The 21,375-nt window shown below is 44.0% G+C and overlaps 1 long non-coding RNA gene across 1 annotated transcript; it reads left to right on the plus strand.

The window, feature by feature from the left end:
* Positions 1 to 1,092: 1,092 nt before the first annotated feature.
* On the plus strand, positions 1,093 to 14,597 carry LOC132814779 (uncharacterized). Its single transcript, XR_009644490.1, has 3 exons — positions 1,093 to 1,142; positions 6,660 to 6,785; positions 14,496 to 14,597. It is a non-coding gene; the product is annotated as an uncharacterized LOC132814779 (long non-coding RNA).
* The last annotated feature ends 6,778 nt before the right edge of the window (positions 14,598 to 21,375 follow it).

A 21,375-nucleotide genomic window follows, 5' to 3' on the forward strand; every position in this document is an offset into this window, starting at 1 on the left:
AAGGAGACAGGCCCTTCGGCCCAATAAGTCCATACCAACCCTCTAAAGAGCAATCCACCCAGTCGAATGTTGAATGTGGGCGGCATGGTGACACAGTGGTTAGCACTGCTGCCTCAGCGCCAGAGACCTGGGTTCAATTCCTGCCTCAGGCGACTGTCTGTGTGGAGTTTACTCATTCTCCCCGTGTCTGCGTGGGTTTCCTCCCGGTGCTCTGGTTTCCTCCCATAGTCCAAAAATGTGCAAGTTAGGTGAATTGGCCATGCTAAATTGCCCGTAGTGTTAGGTGTAGGGGAATGGGTCTGGGTGGGTGCGCTTCGGCGGGTCGGTGTGGACTTGTTGGGTCGAAGGGCCTGTTTCCACACTGTAAGTAATCTAATCTAATCAATGACTGTATGGGTAACATAGCATGGCCAATTCACCTGGCAAGCACGTCTTTGGGTTGTGGGAAAAAACCAGAGCACCCGGAGGAAGCCCACACAGACACAGGGAGAATGTACAAACTCCAGTTGCCCGAGGCTGGGATCGAACCTAGGTCCCTGGCACTATGAGGTAGCAGTGCTAACTACTGAGCCCACACTGACACACCAAACAGTGCCTGACCTACACCCAGCCCATTCCCCCTGGCTACCTCACCGAGCTTCCACATCCCTGGACGCTGTAGGCATGGCCAATCCACCCTAATCTGTACATCTTTGGACTATGGGAGGAAACTCACACAGACATGGGAAGAATGTGCAAACTCCACACAGACAGTTACCCGAAGTTGGGATCAAACCCGGGTCCCTAGCACTGTAAGTCAGCAGTGCTCACCACTAAGCCACCAGACCACCCAAAGCAATGGTTGTTGAATCAATGTCTCACCTTGAGGACAGTTTGGAACCAGCCACCAGAGTATTGGCATTAAATTGGTTTGAAGCAAGGGAACATGCAAATGGAATCAAATTGTTTTTACACTTTGCATTCTACACCCATTGACATAAGATTTGGGTAGACGTGCAGTGGTTCATTTGGTCAACATGATTGTTTTGCAAGATGTAAATGTCTGGCTGACTCTAAAGAAGGAGTGGCCCAACAGGGACAGTGACATAAATTGAGGGCTGAAGGGCAGAGTCATTAACTGGTTCAGAGAAGAGGTGGTTCAGGTTGGTGAAAAGTTTTTATGCCTCTCTGTCTGTTTCTCTTCACTTGGCTCTCTCTCTTTTTCTCTCTCACTGTCTCCCACTCTGCCTCTCTCTCGCTGTCATTGTCCCTCTTTCTGTCTCAGTGCCTCTCTCCGTCTATCTCATTCTCTTTCACTGATTCTCCCTCTCTCACACTCTGTCTGTCTATTTCTTACGCTCTTTCTCTTCCTCTCACACTGTATCTTTCTCTCTCAATGTCTCTCTCTCGCTCTCACTGTCTCTGTCACTCTTCTCTCTCACTGTTTTGTTGTCTCCCTCAATTAATCTCTCTCACAATCTCTCTCTGTTCCTTTTTCTTGCTCGTTCCCCCGCTCTCTCTCTCATATGTCCCTGTGTACTCTGCTTCTGAATTCCTCTCTCTCTCTCTCTGTCCTTCAGTATGTCTCTTCTCTCTCTCTCTCTTTTAAACTGTCTCTGTCTTAAACTGTCTCTCTCTCACACTATTGATCTCACTCTGTCCCTCTTTCTCATTCTTTCTGTGTCTCTCTCATTGTTTCTCTCTCTCTTGTGCTTTCTTTCCCTCTCACTCTTTCAGCCGCAGTAACTCTCCCTCTCTCTGTCTAACTAACTCTAACTTCCTCATTCTCTGTCTCCCTCTCTCTCCCTCACTGTATCTCTCCCACTGTCTTTCTCTCTCAGTGACTCTCTCTCTGTCACAGTCTCCCACTCTCTCTGAATCTCTCACTGTCTCTGTCACTAACCCTCCCTCACACTGTCTTGCTTTCTCCCTCAGGTTATCTCTCTTTGACACTCATGCTGTCTCTCTCTCCCTCTCTCACTGACTCTTTCTGTTCCTCATTCTTACTTCCCCTCTCTCTCATGTCTTTCACTGTCTCTCTCTCTCTCTGACTCTTTCAGTTCCTCATTCTTCCTTCAGCCCCCACCCCCCATGTCTCTCTAACTTTCTCTCCTTCTGTATCTCTCTCTGTTTCTACTCTGTCTCTGACTCGCTCTATCTCTCACTCTCTCTGTCATTACCTCTCTCTCACAGTCTCTCTCTCTCATTTTTGATTTCTTGCTGTCGCTCTCTCTGTCTGTATTTCTTGTCCTTTCACCATCTATGTCTCTCTCACTCTTTCTTTTTTCTGCCTCTCTCTCTTCCTCTAGCGCCCTCACTGTCTCTTTCTCTCTTTCTGCCTCTTAGTCGCACACTAACTTCCTCTCTCGCACACATATTCTTTGTCTCTATCTGTCTCTCACTCCCTTTCTCACTCTTTCCTTCTCTGCCTCTCAGACTTCGTTTTTTCTGTCTGCCACTGTCTCTGTCTCACCTCTTCTCTCTCTGTTCTTCTTTCCCACTCTGCATCTTTGATTGTCTGTCTCTCTCTGTCACACACACACACAAACTGTTTCTCTCATTGTCTGTGTCTGTGTCTCTTTCTCTCACTGTTTCTCTACGTCTGTCTGGTTTTCTCTCTCACTCTGTCAGCCCGCCTCTCTCTCTTCCCCTCACTCCCCCCCCCCCCCCCACCCACCACCACCACCACCCAGCCCATTTGTCTCTCTCTATCTGAAGCAGGTTGCTGAAGGCATAACATTATATTTATAATTACTGGGTTTCACAAGGTAATGTAAGAGGAGTGTGTAAAAGGTCCTGTTTGAACCAATTAATTCTAATTCTTCAAGCACAATATTTGGATAGATGGTAAATGATATTTTCCAGCTGTATTGTGGGTAGGGTGGTGCACACCAGTGTGATCGATACCAACAACACTCAGAGAAAATGCCTGCAGGTCAAGGAACATCAGCTCTGTGCTAATGTAATGGAGTCTGAACTTCGATCATTCTGATGTCTCATTGAGGGGGTGATTATCTGGACATTGTGTTCCAGGAGGCAGAAGCATATGCTTGGATTTGCACTTTGGAAGTATCTGTGCTCAGAGATAGTACGGTGTCTGGAGGGAAGTGCAGTTTTCGAACCTCTGAGGTAGCAGTGGAAAAACCTCAGCTTTTGCACTTTGGTGTATTCACTGGCTAAATCAACCTTTATTATCCACCCCTAACCACCTTTGTAATGAATATGGTGAATCGCGAATTAATGGCAGCATTTGTGGGAAGACACCAGAGTTAATGCTTCCAATCTGTTGACCCTTCATCAGAACTGATAGCAGCAGGGAATAAGGGGTATTTATGGTGAAGAATGGGTTGGGTGTGCTGCGGGGAGAAAGGGGAGATCTGATTGGATAGATGGAGATGAAGCCCAGAGGGAGAGAGAGAGAGAGAGAGAGATGTGTGTGATAACATGCGCATTTAAGAGGGATTGGTTCTGTTCTGTTTCTTTTCAAGAGATGTGTTGTAAACACGAGGGTGGGATGTCTTCTCCATGGAAAGCAGAGTAAGTAGCTTTTATTTTGTTACAGACCAGGCCAGAACTCCTCAAAATGTTTTAAGAAGGTAGCCGAGACCCTAACTTCATCCTGTTTTAAAGGCAGATGTGAAGTGGATATTCCCGGTGAAAAGCAATTGCTCAAATAACTGAGCTTTAAGCAAAACAGAATTTATTTAAATCCTACAGTTGAAACACAAACTAAACAAAACGGAATTTAAAATAACCGAACTATGGAAAACATTAACCGACACAATACAGTAACTCCTACTAGGTAACTAGTCCAGTACAGCAACACTTCGTTAACACACCCCTTGGCAAAAAGGTAAATTGCAGCACAGCTTCTTACAGAGAGGAAGGAATAACTTCCAAAGCGATTTCAGAGAGAAAGGCAATCAGGAATCATCTGCCGAAGTTTTCAATCTTCCCTGGAATCCATCATCTTCAGACTGCCTGCTAAACAAACTCGAAAAAAAAACCCTGAGCTGAGAGAACTGGCCACTTCCCAGCCGTTGTTAAACTCGGCTCTTTCCAGACCCATCAACACCTCTGCCTTTAAGACGTCTCGTGAAAAACAACCCGAGGACACAACGACCTTGTGAAAGTGAGGGCAGTGTCACAGTTTAAGGGAAAGGACAGAAGCATGAATGAGCCTCATGCACAGACCCCGGATTTTAGGGGTTGCTTTCAGTTGTTGAAGTTGGGGGTTTTGGAATTGAAGCTGCCAGATACAGGTCTCCCTCTCTCCCTGCTGCCAGATTCCTGCTGTTACTGTTCCTTCTCCTGGACTAGAATCTGCTTGATTTGCCTTGTCCAAGGCTGCATTTATGTGATGTTGCTGTGCTAGGACGCTGATGAGTATTAGTTAAATAATACATTATTTTGTTAAGTATTTCGACAGAATTAAAATGAGCATTTTTTTGTTTTGCAGTTTTTCTAACTGTGGTTAAGAACGAAGTGTCTTTTGCTTAAATCCGATGAGATTGACCACTCAAATCCGGAATGAAGCACCTTAAACTAGCCTTAAAATAAGACAACAGTTACGGTCTAGGCTATCTCCTTGATAGTCTTCAGGGCATTTGGTCTGTTCCATAAAATACGAAAGGGCTGGGTAAACAAGGAGATAACGGAGAGCAGGCCAGGATAGAAGAAAAGTTGAATATGTGATAATAGATGCTAGGAATAGGAGAGAATGGGCAATGAAACAAAGGGTGATCTTCCCATCAGCCCTGCTCCATCTTCCGATATGATTCTGGCTGATCCTTTATCACGCAGTCACATACCTGTTCTTTTCTCAGACCCACTGACACTGTTAGCTCCTGGAAATCAATATGTTTCTTTCTTTAAAAAAAAACAGTGACTTTTGCGGTAGAGGTCTCCAGATGGTCACCATTGTCTGAGTGAAGACATTTCTCAGCATCTCAGTCAGAAATGGTGTCCCGTGTATATGCTGTGACCCTGGCCCCTTTCTCTGGATTCCCAGGCCGGGGAAACATCATCATTGCATCCTGAGCCCTGTCAGAATCCTATACACATCAGTGAGAGACTTCACCTTCTGATACCATCCACTGAATGCCGGCCCACCCAACCCCAACACTCCTCATAGGACCAACCTGGTACAGCAACAATTATTCTGATAAACCCTTACTGCTGTCCCCTCGCAGTAGGTATCAATTTCCATAGGTACTTGAATCAACAATGTACAAAATACTCCAGCTGTGGTCTCACCAACTGTATAAGCTTTCAAGCTGTACTGAAATCCACAGCCAATGAAGGCCAACATGCCGTTTGTCTTTCTAACATGTTGCTATCCAGCTGCACCTTCATTTTGAATTTCAGTGACCTCTGGAAAAAGACGTCCATAGATTCATACAGCATGGAAACGGACCCTTCGGTGCAATGTGTCCATACTCATCAGGTTTCCCAAACTAACCTAGTTCCATTGTGCTGCATTTGGCCCATATCTCTCTGAACATTTCCTATCCATGTATCTGTCCAATTGTCTTTTAAATGCTGTCACTGTACATGCATCTCCCTCTTCCTCTGGCAGTTCAATCCACACACGAACTACCCTCTGTGTAACAATGTTGCCCCTCAGGTCCCTTTTAAATCTCTCTCCTCTCATCTAAACACGCTGCCCTCCAGTTATGAACTCCCCATCTTCAGAAAAAGACCGTTGCTATTTACCTCATCTACGCCGCTCATGATTTTTCAACCTCTCTAAGGTCACCCCTCAAACCTCGTACATTCCAGTGAACAAATGTCCCAGCCTATCCCTCCTCTCCTTATGGACGCCAATATTGCTCCATTCAATCACTATTTGAATAATACTCTACAAATATGTATCTTATTTCCCATTGACGTGGACAATTTCCCATTTGCACCTTCCATGTGTTCCCCAATTTACTGAAATTGTTCATATTATTCTGAAGCCCTCTTACCTCCTGTCACAATGATGCACAAGTTTGAATTGTCATCAAACCTGGATATTTTATTCTTGATTCACCCATCCAAATTGGTGATATGTGTTGTGCTTAACTGGACCTGCACCAGAGTCAGTTTGTGATCAGTGGGAACGTCAGGCAGCATCCAAGGAGCAGGAGAATCGACGTTTCGGGCATGAGCCCTTCTTCAGGAATCAGGATTCCTGAAGAAGGGCTCATGCCCGAAACGTCGATTCTCCTGCTCCTTGGATGCTGCCTGGCCTGCTGCCCTTTTTCAGAAACACATTTTCAGCTCTGATCTCCAGCATCTGCAGTCCTCACTTTCTCCTATAATACAGGGAACCTGTGCAATATCCTGTGGGATGATTCGATCCTTTAAAGGTTCCATATAAGTGCACATTGTTTTGGACATTTTCAAGGTCCTGTTGTATTTGGAGTCTGAGAACACATCTCCTCCAAGAGAGCTGTGGGCCTGTTGCACCTATTCCGAAAGTTTGGCTATACTCCATAATTCCTGGAAGAAACTCCAATCTTCACCTGCAAATTGTACCCATGGGAGGTAACCAGACCTTCTGCTTAATTAATGGCAAACACCACCCAGGACGATAGAGACAGTTTCTGTTTGCCAACATATGTGTCCCTGCATATCTTTCACGCTCTTGCCAATGCAGTTATGAATTGAACAAGTTTTTCTTTCATCCTTTCCAGTTTTAAAGGGTGCTGACCAATCCGAAAAATGCGGACACTCTGCCTTTTCCTGTTGGTGCTGCTCACAATCCCCATGTCAGATGCGGCTGTACTGGATAACCATGCCGTGACTGGCATTTTTAAATGGTAAGTGTCAGTGAAACAGATCTTACCTGACCAGGGGGCATGGTTAGCACTGCTGCCTCACAGCGCTAGAGTCCTGGGTTCAATTCCCGCCTCAGGCGACTGACTGGAGTTTGCACATTCTCCCAGTGTCTGCGTGGGTTCCCTCCGGGTGCTACGGTTTTCTCCCAAAGCTCAAAGATGGACAGGTTCGGTGATCTGGCCTTGCTAAATTGCCAGTCGTATTAGGTGAAGGGGAAAATGTGGGTGGGTTGCGCCCCGACCGGGTCGGTGTGGACTTGTTGGGCTGAAGGGCCTGTTTCCACACTGTAAGTAATCTAAAAAAAAGCTGTTGGGGGGAGGGGGGCTGTACATCACTAAGAGTGAAATTGATAGCATCCGCTGACCCTGAAATAAAGGAGACAGTGTAATACATCGAAGTGAGGTTTGGAGAAAATGCTCAAATCCCACGCACAGGCAACATTTTACTGTTTACTGAATCGCCTCACCTCTCAGTTTCACTTTGTCTCCCTCCGTCTCCTTCACTTATTATTCCAATTTCCTGTCAGTCACAATTCTTTGTTTTCTCTCTGTCCCTTTCTTCTGTTCCCTTGCTTTCTAGTTGCTCCACACCTTGTCCTTATTTCCCAAACATTTTCTGTTTTCCAATTCTTCCAGGATTCTCTCTACCTCCAGTTCTAGTTCACTGCTCCTGTAGCCTTCATTGTCTCTCTCCTTCTCCCTCCCCATCTCTCTTTGTTAGAAACGTATGGCAATACGTTTCCCATCAATACGTATGGCATGGAGCATCGAGTAGTGCATCAGTCAAAGGACCTTATGATGAAGGTACAGTGAGTTATCAAGAAGGCTTGTGGCATTCTGTGATTCATTGCACGAGGTTTTGTATAAAAATAAGTAGCAATGTTCTGCTTTCTGTCGCATCACTCTGTCTTTAAACCTGACACAGATCCCAGAATTTACTACAACACTGAGATAGGGGTACAAAATGAAGCAACATTGACCTTCCCATGCAAGAATTTGAAATGTGAATTCCTTTTCATTAATATGATGGGCATTGTTCCATGTAACACATCTCAAACAGGGCCCACTGGCACTGCACAGAGAATGTTTAACCTGAAGTCCGTCCCTTGACTCACACCCTGACTTCAGGGCATTTGGTCTGTTCCATAAAATACGAAAGGGCTGGCTAAACAAGGAGATAACGGAGAGCAGGCCAGGATAGAAGAAAAGTTGAATATGTGTTAATAGATGCTAAGAATAGGAGAGAATGGGCAATGAAACAAAGGGTGACCTTCCCATCAGCCCTGCTCCATCTTCCGATATGATTCTGGCTGATCCTTTATCACCTGTTCTTTTCTCAGACCCACTGACACTGTTAGCTCCTGGAAATCAATATATTTCTTTCTTTAAAAAAAAAACAGTGACTTTTGCGGTAGAGGTCTCCAGATGGTCACCATTGTCTGAGTGAAGACATTTCTCAGCATCTCAGTCAGAAATGGTGTCCCGTGTATATGCTGTGACCCTGGCCCCTTTCTCTGGATTCCCAGGCCGGGGAAACATCATCATTGCATCCTGAGCCCTGTCAGAATCCTATACACATCAGTGAGAGACTTCACCTTCTGATACCATCCACTGAATGCCGGCCCACCCAACCCCAACACTCCTCATAGGACCAACCTTGTACAGCAACAATTATTCTGATAAACCCTTACTGCTATCCCCTCGCAGTAGGTATCAATTTCCATAGGTACTTGAATCAACAATGTACAAAATACTCCAGCTGTGGTCTCACCAACTGTATAAGCTTTCAAGTTGTACTGAAATCCACAGCCAATGAAGGCCAACATGCCGTTTGTCTTTCTAACATGTTGCTATCCAGCTGCACCTTCATTTTGAATTTCAGTGACCTCTGGAAAAAGACGTCCATAGATTCATACAGCATGGAAACGGACCCTTCGGTGCAATGTGTCCATACTCATCAGGTTTCCCAAACTAACCTAGTTCCATTGTGCTGCATTTGGCCCATATCTCTCTGAACATTTCCTATCCATGTACCTGTCCAATTGTCTTTTAAATGCTGTCACTGTACATGCATCTCCCTCTTCCTCTGGCAGTTCAACCCACACACGAACTACCCACTGTGTAACAATGTTGCCCCTCAGGTCCCTTTTAAATCTCTCTCCTCTCACCTAAACACTCTGCCCTCCAGTTATGAACTCCCCATCTTCAGAAAAAGACCATTGCTATTTACCTCATCTACGCCGCTCATGATTTTTCAACCTCTCTAAGGTCACCCCTCAAACCTCGTACATTCCAGTGAACAAATGTCCCAGCCTATCCCTCCTCTCCTTATGGACGCCAATATTGCTCCATTCAATCACTATTTGAATAATACTCTACAAATATGTATCTTATTTCCTATTGACGTGGACAATTTCCCATTTGCACCTTCCATGTGTTCCCCCATTTACTGAAATTGTTCATATTCTGAAGCCCTCTTACCTCCTGTCACAATGATGCACAAGTTTGAATTGTCATCACAGAGAATGTTTCACCTGAAGTCCGTCCCTTGACTCACACCCTGACTTTACCCATTTCAGTTTCCGCTTGGTGCTGGGCACTGGGCATCTGATTATGGGAAAGAACACTTCGCCTTCCTGGTGGCTTTACCTGCTTCCCAGTGCGGAAACTCCAATAGATATATAGACTTGAACACCAGCATATCAACACATCCTTTCATTACCTCCGATGTGAACTATTTCCAAAACTACCCAGGTAGAAATTACCTCGCTGTCTTCCCGAACAACAGCAGTAGTTGCCCAGAAAGTAAGTTGCTGAACCCCGCCCAGATCAACGGGAACCGCACCGCAGCTCAGCTTTTCCAAACTCTGCTGAATAACAGAACCCAGCACAATAACCAGCTAATGGGCTGTATCATTCTCTACACCACCTACAGCCCATGTCTAGATCAATGCTTCAGTAACACGGGGAATTGTCAGTTCATCCATGCCTTGCAAAAATCCCCATTTCCGGACATATGGACTGAACCAGACATTCACAAGTATTTTGTCTTCAGTAAAATATTTGCACACGATGCAGATCAGAGGTGACACCAGGAAATCCGAGAAAAGCTGGCTGCAGTAGAGAATACCGGGTTTCATGTCAGAAGGTGTGCTATAGAATACCCAATCAGGTGTAAAGAATGCTCCGCTCCAGAATACTGCATCGAACAGACTCCAAGAATTGACTTAACATACTAAGGGATTTGGGAATTTCTGTAAATGGGTGGAGTGCGTATTCAAATACATCTATCACATTTCAAAACAATATAAAAATCCAAATTTACCAACATATCCTTTCTGCTTAACATTCAATGAATCAAATGAGATGTCATCAGAGAATAAAAGTCAGTTATCAACTCAATAAATTCAAGAATCCCTCACAGTCAAAATCAATTCCATTCACAACCTCTTTTTCCTGTCCAACAACACATCTGCAAATGCAACCCAATACTGGTCCCAAATTTTCAGTATCAGTCTTATTCTAACCCTGCTGCTCACTGCAGACAGAGATAGAACATAGATACAAAATGTTTGAGAGACTGAACAAGCTTACAGAGATAGGGTGTGTTAGAACATTAGAACATTTCAGCGCAGTACTGGCTCGATATTTTGCCGACGTGTGAAATCAATCTGAAGCCCATCTAACCTACACTATTCCATTATCATCCATATGTTTATCCAGTGACCATTTAAATGCCCTTAAAGTTAGTGAGTCCTGTACTGATGTAGGCAAGGCATTGCATGCCCGTTGTACTCTCTGAGTAAAGAATCTATCTCTAATATCTGTCCTATATGTATCACCCTCTCAGTTTAAACTATGCCCCCTCGTGCTAGCAATCACCTTCCGAAGAAAAAGGTTCTCACTGTCTGTCTTATTTATTCCTCTGATCATCTTGTGTGCCTCCGTCAAGTCACCTTTTAACCTTTTTGTTCTCTAAGGAAAACAGCATTAAGTCCCTAAGCTTTCTTCATAAGACCTACCCTCCGTATCAGACCACATCCTGGTAAATCTCCTTTAAAACCTTTCCAAAGCTTCCACATCCTTCCTATAATGCAATGACCAGGACTATGCACAATAACTCCAAGTGTGGCCACACCAGAGTTTTGTACAGCTGCAACATGACTTCATGGCTCCAAAACTCAATCCCTCTACCAATAAAACCTAACACATCATATGCCATCTTAACAATCCTTTAACCCGGGTGGAAATTTTCAGGGCTCTAACATGGACACCGAGATCTATCTCCTCACCCACACTACCAAGTATTTTACCATTAGCACATTACTCTGTATTCCTGTTACTCAATCCAAAGTGGATCACCTCACACTTTTCTGCATTAAACTCCATTTTCCACTTCCCAGCCCAGCTCTGCAGCCTATCTATGTCTCACTGTAATCTACAACATACTTTGGCACAACTCCACCAACCTTAAGGGCATCTGCAAGTGTACTAACTCATCATTCTATGCCATCATGCAGGTCATTTATAAAACTGATAAACAGTAGTGACACCAAAACAGATCCTTGCAGTACACCACTAGTAACTGAACTCCAGGATGAAACAATTCCCATCAACCACCACCCTCTTCTTCCAGCCAGCCAATTAATGATCCAAACCACTAGATCACTCTCAATCCCATGCCTCCGTATTTTCTGTGATAGCCTACCGTAGATAATCTTATCAAACGCTTTACTGAAACTGAGATGTTGGACAACAGTACAGTAGCGCCTCGACTTACGAACTTAATCCATTCTGGGACCCAGTTCGTGAACTGAATCAATTTTTTCCATTGCTCGCATAGCATAAGAATGCTAGGACGGTCGTTCACAGCGCACGTGCCAAAGATGAACTGATTGAGATCATGCGGGGCCCGAGAGCTTTTGCGTTCAACAAGCACGTAGCAAAGCAAAATAATGAAACCACATGGTCGCACACGGGCTTTTTGCATTCGTACCTTGAATTTTGTATGTACGTTGAAGCAAGATTTTACGTACAATCCTGTTCGTAAACAGGATTTGTTTGTGAATGGGGTTGTTCGTATGTCGAGGCGCTACTGTACTTGAAAAGGTTCAGAAAAAATTTTCAAGGATGCTGCCAGGGTTGCAGGGTTTAAGCTATAGGGAGAGGATGAATAGACTGTATTCAATATGAGTCTAGATTAGAGTAGTGCTGGAACAACACAGTTCAGGCAGCATCTGAGGACCTGCTGTGCTTTTCCAGCACCACTCAAAACTAGACTCTGGTTTCCAGCATCTGCAGTCCTTGTTTTTACCCTGTGTTCAATGTGATCTAACCTTGATCTAACAGTCTACGGGTGAGCAGTAGAGGAACCTTGACTAACCTCTGACTGATGCTCATGTAGATCATATTCACTGCTCTTTAAAGGCATCTGAATGAGTATGTGACTAAGAGGGGTTTAGAAGAATATGAGCTAAATGCTGGAAATGGGACTAGATTTATTTAGGATAGCTGGTTGGCATGGCTGTGTTGGACAGAAGGGTCAGTTTCCGTGCTGTATATCTCTGTGTCTCTATGCCTGTGACTCTAAAAGGAAGGGTATGCAGTAATGTTTAAACCCAGTGCTGGAGATGGATGTGAAGAAATCTGCACTGAGGCTTGTGGCCTTCTCCAGGTCCCCCTCTATTTACACATGAACTGTCCTTGACTTTATCACTGCCTCATTCAGAGACCGCATCTCTGACATTGACCCTTCTCATCTGTCAGCCAGGGCTCCCTGCTTGGTCCAGATTAACAGCCCCAATCAGGGAACTCATATTCTATGAGGTCCAGCTGGCTGTCCTGGTCACAACCATTGGAATTCATATTTCCCCTGGAAATAAAGCACACACTAAAGAGAAACAGTTACATACCCGGGAAAAAGGAAGGGGTAAGGCCATACTGGAAAGGAAATGGAGTCACACATTTGAGGTGACCCATAGAGTGGAAGAAAATATAATGGGAAGGAGACCAGTAAAGACAGATTTAATCGCCTGAATGAAGTATTTCCTTTGTGAAATGGATTAAGAGTTTTGGTGCAGAGCATGCCTTCAATTTCCCTTTAATTGATCTGCAGTTTCTGTATCATTTCCAAATGTTCTCTCTCCAATGTTGTACTATTGGAATGGTTTGAACAGCAGAGATATCATTTCTTTGCACAGCTGTATTCAATGAAATGAGTTGCATGCAGAACTACACGTGATTCTTTTGATTTTAATTTATACACATAAAATAAAGTTAATCTCACCATTGAACAGCAATCTGCTTGCAGATGTATGATTTATCTCATTCACCCGCCACTTATTCCTGTCAATGAGTTATGTTTCTGTTTTGTGAAGAAATATGAACGAGCTGGAAGAGTAACGGCAGCGTCCATTGTGGGGGTTCCCGAACATTGCAGCTGGATGGTGGGTTCAGGGAGGGGGTTGGGGTTCACAAAAACTAGTCAGGAGGGAAAGGGAAAGACAAGTGGTATACGTGGGCACACTGAGACAGTGAGGAGAATGAAATGTGGCCTGGAGAGATCTCTGGCTGCATTCTCAAACGCAGGGGCTAATTGGAAGGGGACACAAAGGATTGACTCAAAGGAAGTAAGGATGAGGCTAGGCTGACTGTGAAACAGGCAACAGACACTGGTAGAAGGGTGAACAATACAGGCTCACCGTGAGACTGTTTCCAGTCACCATATAGTTTCTGGGACAAACGTTGACTGAGCCTGGAGGATCATCATCTCAGTGAATGATGCTCTTTAGTCTGCCAAGAACTTGTTGGTCTTCCAGAGCGAGGAGTTGACCCTGACTGAGTATTGCAGACTGACACATCCTAATGTCCAGGACTACGTGCTGAGGGATGGACTACAGCTTGGGGCGACTGCTGCCAAGGTGCAGTGGGGGGTAAGACCATTGTCTGAGATCTTCCTGCTGAAGGGAAATGGGGGTCCGTTCAGTTATCGGACCCTCCCAGTGTCTCCCATATATATAATGACGTACGTGTAAGCGACATTTTTTGGGTTTTTGGTTTGTCCAAAGTCCAATGTTTGTTTACTTGAATAGAATATTCTTTGTTGGATATCACGTGACAATAAAGGATATTGCAACTGGAAAGGACCAAATTCCATTTGTGCCTATGTATATACAGAAAGATATTTTTGATGAATCAAATATAATTTTGAAATTTAAAAAGAAAAAGACAAGCTCAGTGTTAGATTGTTCACAATCACCATGTAGTAACTGAATGGCGTGCAGATGAGGCCAGACTCTCAATGAGACTGTTTACAGTCACCATATCGTAACTGGGTGGTGCGTCAATGAGACTAGTTTCACTGAGAGACTGTTTTACACTGACATTATACTGACTTGGAGGTGTGTAACCGAGGCCACACTCAGTGTGAGACTGTTTACAGACACAGTACAGTTACACAGAGGTGTGCAGATGAGGGCAGGTTCACTGTCAGACCCTTTACAGTCAGTGTATAGTTACTGGGAGGTGTGAAGATCAGGCCAGAATCACTGTGAGACTCCTTACAGTCAGTGTATAGTTACTTGGAGGCGTGGAGATCAGGCTAGCCTCAGTGTAAGACAAAAACAGAAATTGCTGGAAAAGATCAGCAGATTTGGCAGCATCTGAGAAGAAACATCTGAATTAATGTTTCAGGTCCGATGACGCCGCGAGGGGGAGGATGGACCGAGACGGCGACACAGCCGTGACAGACCGCAAGGAGGAAGAGGAACAGAGTCGCGGCCGCAACATGCTACGAGTGGGGTGGAGGGTGAGGGGAGGGATGGGGTGTCATGTATAAGTCGTGCCCTGGTTTGCCTAACCAGAATACGACACATCACATTCATCTCAATTAAATTCCATCTGCCGCTCCTCAGCCTATTGTCCTGTTGTACTGTCAGACAACCTTCTTCACTGTTCAACACACCACCAATTTTGCTGCTATCTGCAAACCTATATTCACATACAAACCATTTTTATAAATGACAAAAAGCAGTGGAACCTGAACTGATCCTGGTCACAGGCCTCCAGTCTGGAAAATAACCCTCTATCACCATTCTCTTTCTCAGGAAAATAACCCTCTATTACCATCCTCTATCTCAGGAAAATAACCCTCTATCGCCATCCTCTATCTCAGAAAGGTGCCCAGCAATCTCTTCTCTCGCTTCCTAAAAATTTCTGAAATTACCTGATCAGGTCCTGGGGAAATATCTATCTTTATTGATGTTAAGGTGCCCAGCATCTCCTCCTCTGTAATATGGATAGATTTTATGACATCACTATTAATTTCCCCAAGTTCCCTAGCTTCCATTTAAACATGGTAATTAAACATCCAAGGATTTACAACTTATCGAAAAGACAGTGAGGTGGGCAGAGGGGGTGGGGTTCCTTGTTCGTTAAGAATGAAATTAAATCTATGGCACTGAATGGCATAGGGTGAGATGATGTGGAGTCTGTCTGGATGGAGTTGAGTAACCACAAAGGCAAAATAAAACAGAGTGGGATTTATGAACAGACCTCCCAGCAGTGGTCAGGTCCATGGATGTAAGATGTACCAGGAAATAGATAGGGCGTGTCAGAAATGCAAGGTCATGGTGATCATAGGGGCTTCAATATGTAGATGGTCTGGGGGAATTATGTTGCCAGTGGATCCAAAGAAAGGGAATTCATGGAATGCTTACAGGATGGCATTTGGAATAGCTTGTGAGAGAGCCCACAAGGGAGCAGACTAATTTTCCGATAATTGGCATTTGGATAATCGAGGTTCCTCTGTAGTCAATAAGCCAAAAGCTCTAAAAATGGGCTACATCGTAGGGTTCTGAAGGAGGTAGCTCAAGAAATAGCGGAAACAATGGTTGTAATCTTTCAAAAATCACTGGAGTCAAGGAAAGTCCCAGATGATTAGAAAATGGCTGTTGTTACCCTCTTGTTCAAGAAAGGATCGAGACAAAAGATGGAAAATTACAGGTTGATTAGCCTAACCTCGGTTGTAGGTAAAATTCAAGAATCCATCGTTAAGGATGAGATTTCGAAATTCTTGAAAGTGCAGGGTCGAATTAGAACAAGTCAGCATGGATTTGTTAAGGGGAGGTCATGCCTGGCAAATCTATTAGAATTCTTTGAAGAGGTAACAAGTAGTTTAGATCAGGGAAACCCAGTAGATGTTATTTACTGAGACTTCCAAAAGGCCTCTGATAAGGTGCCTTTCGAGAGGCTGCTGAGGAAGGTGAGGGCCCGTGGTGTTCGAGGTGAGCTACTGTCATGGATTGAGGATTGGCTGTCTGACAATGTACACTGGGATCCGGGAGTACTAGTACAGGATTCTCTAAAGATTGACTCGCAAGTTGAGTCCATGGTTAAGAAAGCAAATGTAATGTTGTCATTTATTTCAAGAGAGTAGGAATTTAAAAACAGTGAGGCGCTACTAAGATTTTATAAACCTCTGCTTAGGCCCCATTTAGAATACTATGTGCAGTTTTGGGCCCCACACCTAGGCAAGACATACTGGCACTGGAGCGTGTCCAGCAGAGATTCACACGGATGATCCCTGGAATGGCAGGCCTAACATGCGATGAACGGCTGAGGATCCTGGCATTGTATTTGTTCGAGTTCAGAAGGTTGAGGGGAGATCTAATAGAAACCTCAAGATAATGCATGGCTTAGAAAGGGTGGACACTGGGAAATTGTTTCCATCAAACAGGGGTAGTAGGACTCGTGGGCACAGCCTTAGAGTTAGAGGGGGTCATTTTAGAACGGAAATGATGAGACATTTCTTCAGCCAGAGAGTGGTGGGCCTGTGTAATTCACTGCCATGGAGCTCAGTGGAGGCCGGGACGGCATGAGTCTTTCAGGCAGAGATTGGTAAATTCTTAATCTTGCAAGGAATTAAGGGAGATGGGGAGAGTGCGGGTAAGTGGTGTTGAAATGCCCATCAGCCATGATTGAATGGCGGAGTGGACTCGATGGGCTGAATTGCCTAACTCCCACTCTGATGTCTTATCTTTTTATGGTGAAATTTAAACAATGCATACTAGTTGGTGTGAAAAGGCTGGTCCTTTCGGAAGCATTCTGGTCACAACAAGTTAACCCGAGGATGGCAGATGTATTCCTATTATTTGTTTGGTGCCCATTAAACATGCTGAATGCTAACCAGTTGGGTACCCACAGTTACATGCTCTCTGTCATATTGGATACCAAACCCTCCCTATTTACGTTGTAAATGTTCTGCCAGTTAATTCTTCCAAGGAGGAAACACAACAGAGTTTGTGAAATAATGTCTATCTTCATAAATTTGCGTTGACTCCATCCAATCACACCATTTTATTTTTAAGTGTCCACTTACATCATCGTTTACAATGCATTCTGATATTTCACTGGGGTTGATGCCATACCAACATCACAGAATTTGGAAAGATAACCAGGAACATATGTACGATTATGCACGATGACTGCAATCGATAATGAGACATTGGTTTTCAGATTCCAGGATTACTTTCTCCAGTACTACTTCTGTTCGCTCATGACCAATTCGTTTATCTCCTGATTTTGACGAGGGTATTGCTTCTATTGTATTGTTGAGAAACTTAGCAAATTTTCACCTCTGAAGACAGACCCAAAATAACATTTTTTTCTCTGTTATTCACTTTGTCCCAATTGCAGGTTTTCTTCTGCTGCCAAATGAATGCACATATTTGACTTTTCTGAGCACATTTTGCTTCATCTATAGAAAGTGGTTTCAAACACACGTTTATAACTCTCACGTGTTTAATTCCATGCATTATTTTGTTAGTTCCTGCTTTACGGAATTAGAAAATGTTCTGAGTGTTTAACGTCAGCTTTATATATATTTTATACATTTAGCACATTACCACTGCACCAGAAAACGCTCCCCACAACCCAACATCAGCTTTGCACAACTCTTCCTTTAATTAACAACACTCTTTACCTTCCCCTGTATTACATGATTGGATCTCTTTCAGGCTTTCGCTCAAGATTGGAAATCAAATTTGTTACAAATGATGAAATCTTTAAAATTTTCGATTTAACTGCAAGCTAACCAGACTACAGCGTATACAGACTGTCACATTATCAGGAGCTGGGGGGAGGCAATGCTTCACTGTCAGGTTGTCCACTTGCCAGATGTCCGCTGGATTGTGCCTTTGAGTAAAATGCACAGTATCGCTGATCTTATGATGGAAGTTATGCTTCCAGTGGAGAGATCAACATAAAAGTATTTCTTCAGATGAAGTATTGCCTTCTGACAAGTTCTTATACAGAGGCATCTTATTTCCACTGAATGTTTGAACAATGAACAAATGTATTGCTTTAGGACAGTCTGCAACCAGGTAGCAGGTTATAGAAATCAAATGGGTCAGAACGAAAGGAATATACAACTGCAATCTAAATTAACTTTTGCACTTGGTGTTCGATCCCTATTGACGCAAGTGGTGTCTGGATGTTCATGGATCATCTGGCCAAGATGGTTGTTTTGCAATATGTAAGTGTCTGGCCAAATCAAAATAATGAATGGGCCAACAGGGGGACAATGACATCAATTGAGGCTTCAAGGGCAGAGTCGTTATTTAATTCAGAGAAGAGGTCGTTCAGGTTGGTGAAACTTTTCTGTGTGTCTCTCTCTCTGGCCTGTCTCCATTTGATACAATCTCCCTTAACCCTTCTCTCTCTTTCTCTGTGTTGCTCTACCACTCTCACTTTCTCACTCTCACACTCTGACACTCTTGTTCTTTCACTCTTTATATCACTCACTGTCTGTCTGTCTCTGTCATTATCTCTCTGTCTGTCTGCCTTGTTCTCTGTGATTTCTCTCTCTCACTTTCACTCTCTCGCTCACTCTGTGTCTCTTTCTCTATCTTGTTATCTCTCACTGTCTTTCTCTCCAAGCTCTGTCTCCCTAATAGTGCCTCTCTCTCACACTGTCTTTCCCTCTCTAACTGACTCTGCCAGTCTCTCTCTCTTACTTCATCACTCCCTCCTTCTGCTTTTTTTATAAACCTGCTCTGACTCTGTCTCAGTGTCTCTCTCTCTTTAACTGTCTCTCTATCACACTGTCTATGTATCTCCCTTTCTTTCTCTCTTTCACTCTCATTCTCTCTGACTACATCCTTTTCTCTATATCTCATTATCTGTATCTCTTTCACTCTCTCAACTCCCCATCTTTCTCTTTCATTGTCCCTCCCTCTCCCACTGTCTGTCTCCGGGTCTCTGCTATTGCCATTCTTTCCCTCTCTGTCTTTCTCTGTCACTTTCTCTCTCACTCATTCATTGATTCTCACTCTTTCCATCTTTCTCTGTCTGAGTCTTTCTCTTTGTTTCATTTCTCTCTCCCTCTATTGCTGTTCCTGTCTCTGTCTCACACACACTGTCCCTCTCTCTATCGCTGTCTGCTCTCTTTCGCTGTTTCTCTCTCTTGCTTGCTGTCTGTCTGTCTGTCTCTCTCCCACCCTCCCCCTCGCTCTCTCCTCCCTCAGCACCCCGACATTGAACTATCTCGGAATTATCTGCATTGAACTGCATTTCCAACTCCTAAGCCCACGTCTGCAGTTTATCCAAGAACCTGCAACCTGCAACATTCTTCCACACTGTCCACCACTCCTCAACTTTAGTGTCATCTGCAAACTTACTAATTCATCCACCTTTGCCTGCGTCCAAGTCATTTATAAAATTGACAAACAGCAGTGGTCCCAAAACAGGTTCTTGTGGCAAGAACTTCCTGGGAAGTTTATAGGGACTGAAGGTGAATACACGGATAGGGAGGTTTGTATTGGCAGAGGTAGGAATGATTGTATTGACTCGATAAAGTTATTCTGAAACAGAATATTTGAGAGACTGAAGAAGCTTCCAGGGTTAGGGTGTGTGTATGGACTAGAGGAAGTTACAGAGACAGCAAAGTTTGGAGAGATGGGAAGAGTTTACAGTGATCAAGAGGGTTGTCGAGTCTTGACAACATTATTCAGATAGAGAATTTTGTAGGGACTGAGGGGAAGGTTGCAGCCAAAGTGCGGTTTGAACAAGCTAGATGAGTTTAGAGAGACAGGGACAGTTTTAGAGGCTGGTGCAGTTCACAGTGAATGGGGAAACTGTAATGAATGACAAACGTTCGAGTCATAAAGATTTCTCGGGATGGTAAGAGTTTACAGTCATATGGAGCATTGCAAGAACAGAAGTTCATGTCGATGAGAAGTACTTTAGGAATAATACAATTTACTGAGGCAGGGAGAGTAGTAGGAACCAGGAAAAGTGAAAAAGAGGGATGACAGGACTGGAAGAAGATTAATTTAATTTTGAGTTTTTTGAAAACTCAATATATTGATTAGGATAGTGCAGTTGATGTGGTTGACATGAACTTGAGTAAGACATTTGACAAGGTCCCACATGAAAAGCTGGAAAAAAACGAAAGGGCACAGGGATCCAAAACAAATTGGTAAACTGGATTCAAACTTGGCTTACAAATATGAGACAAAGGATGTTGTCTTAGTAACGCAGTCTTTGACCAGCAGTGTGCCACATTGTTCAGCGCTGGGATGCTTGCTGTTTGTTATTTAAATTAATGACATGGAAGACTGGTAAGAGTGCAAAGAAGGTCTGAGGATGTTGCCAGGACAAGCAGGCCTGAGGTATAGGGAGAGATTGGCTAGTATAGGACTTTATTCCTTGGGATGTCAGAGAATGAGGGGTGACCATACTGAGGTGTATGAAATCATGAGGGGCACACATAACATGAATGCATATAGTTGTTTTCCCAGGGGTGGGGAAATAAAGACGAGAGGGCATTGGTTTAAGGTGGGAGGGGAAAGGTTTTAGACGAACCTGAGGGGCAACTTTTGTCACGCAGAGAGTGATGCGTATATGGACTGGGCTGCCAGAGGAAATGGTTGAGGCAGGTACCATAGCAATATTTAAAAAACAACATTTTATAGGTGCATGGCATGGGAAGACATGAGAGGGATATAGAAGAATTGTGGGCACTTGGAATAAGCTTCGTGGGCATCATAATCAGCATGGGGTAAAAAGCAGTAGGTTAAAATCTTCGGGTAAAAAGCAGTAGGTTAAAAGAAGGGCTTGTGCCCGAAACGTCGAATTTCCTATTCCTTGGATGCTGCCTGACCTGCTGTGCTTTAACCAGCAACACATTTTCACTCATAATCAGCATGGTCTAGTTTAGACTGAGGGGCCTGTTTCCATGCTGTATTACTCTCTGACTCTGTGTGAATGCGGATGGTGGAATTGACAAGTTTGCAGAAGACACAAAAATCGATGGTGCTGTTGATAGTGAGGAGGATAGTCCCAGTCAGATACTGATCAGCTGGTAAATTGGGCAGGGTACTGGCAAATGGAAATTAAGGACATACACAATGAATGCTCAATTCCAGTGGAGTACTAAGGGGTCGTGGCGTCCAAGTCTATAGATCCATGAAGGGGTCAGTGCAGGTAGTCAGTTTGACAAATCTGGCATCTGGGATACTTGCCTTCATTATCAAGTGTCGAGTGTGTGGTGCTGGAAAAGCACAGCAGTCAG

Source organism: Hemiscyllium ocellatum, unplaced genomic scaffold, assembly GCF_020745735.1.
Source record: "Hemiscyllium ocellatum isolate sHemOce1 unplaced genomic scaffold, sHemOce1.pat.X.cur. scaffold_910_pat_ctg1, whole genome shotgun sequence".
In the NCBI taxonomy this organism is placed as follows: domain Eukaryota; kingdom Metazoa; phylum Chordata; class Chondrichthyes; order Orectolobiformes; family Hemiscylliidae; genus Hemiscyllium; species Hemiscyllium ocellatum.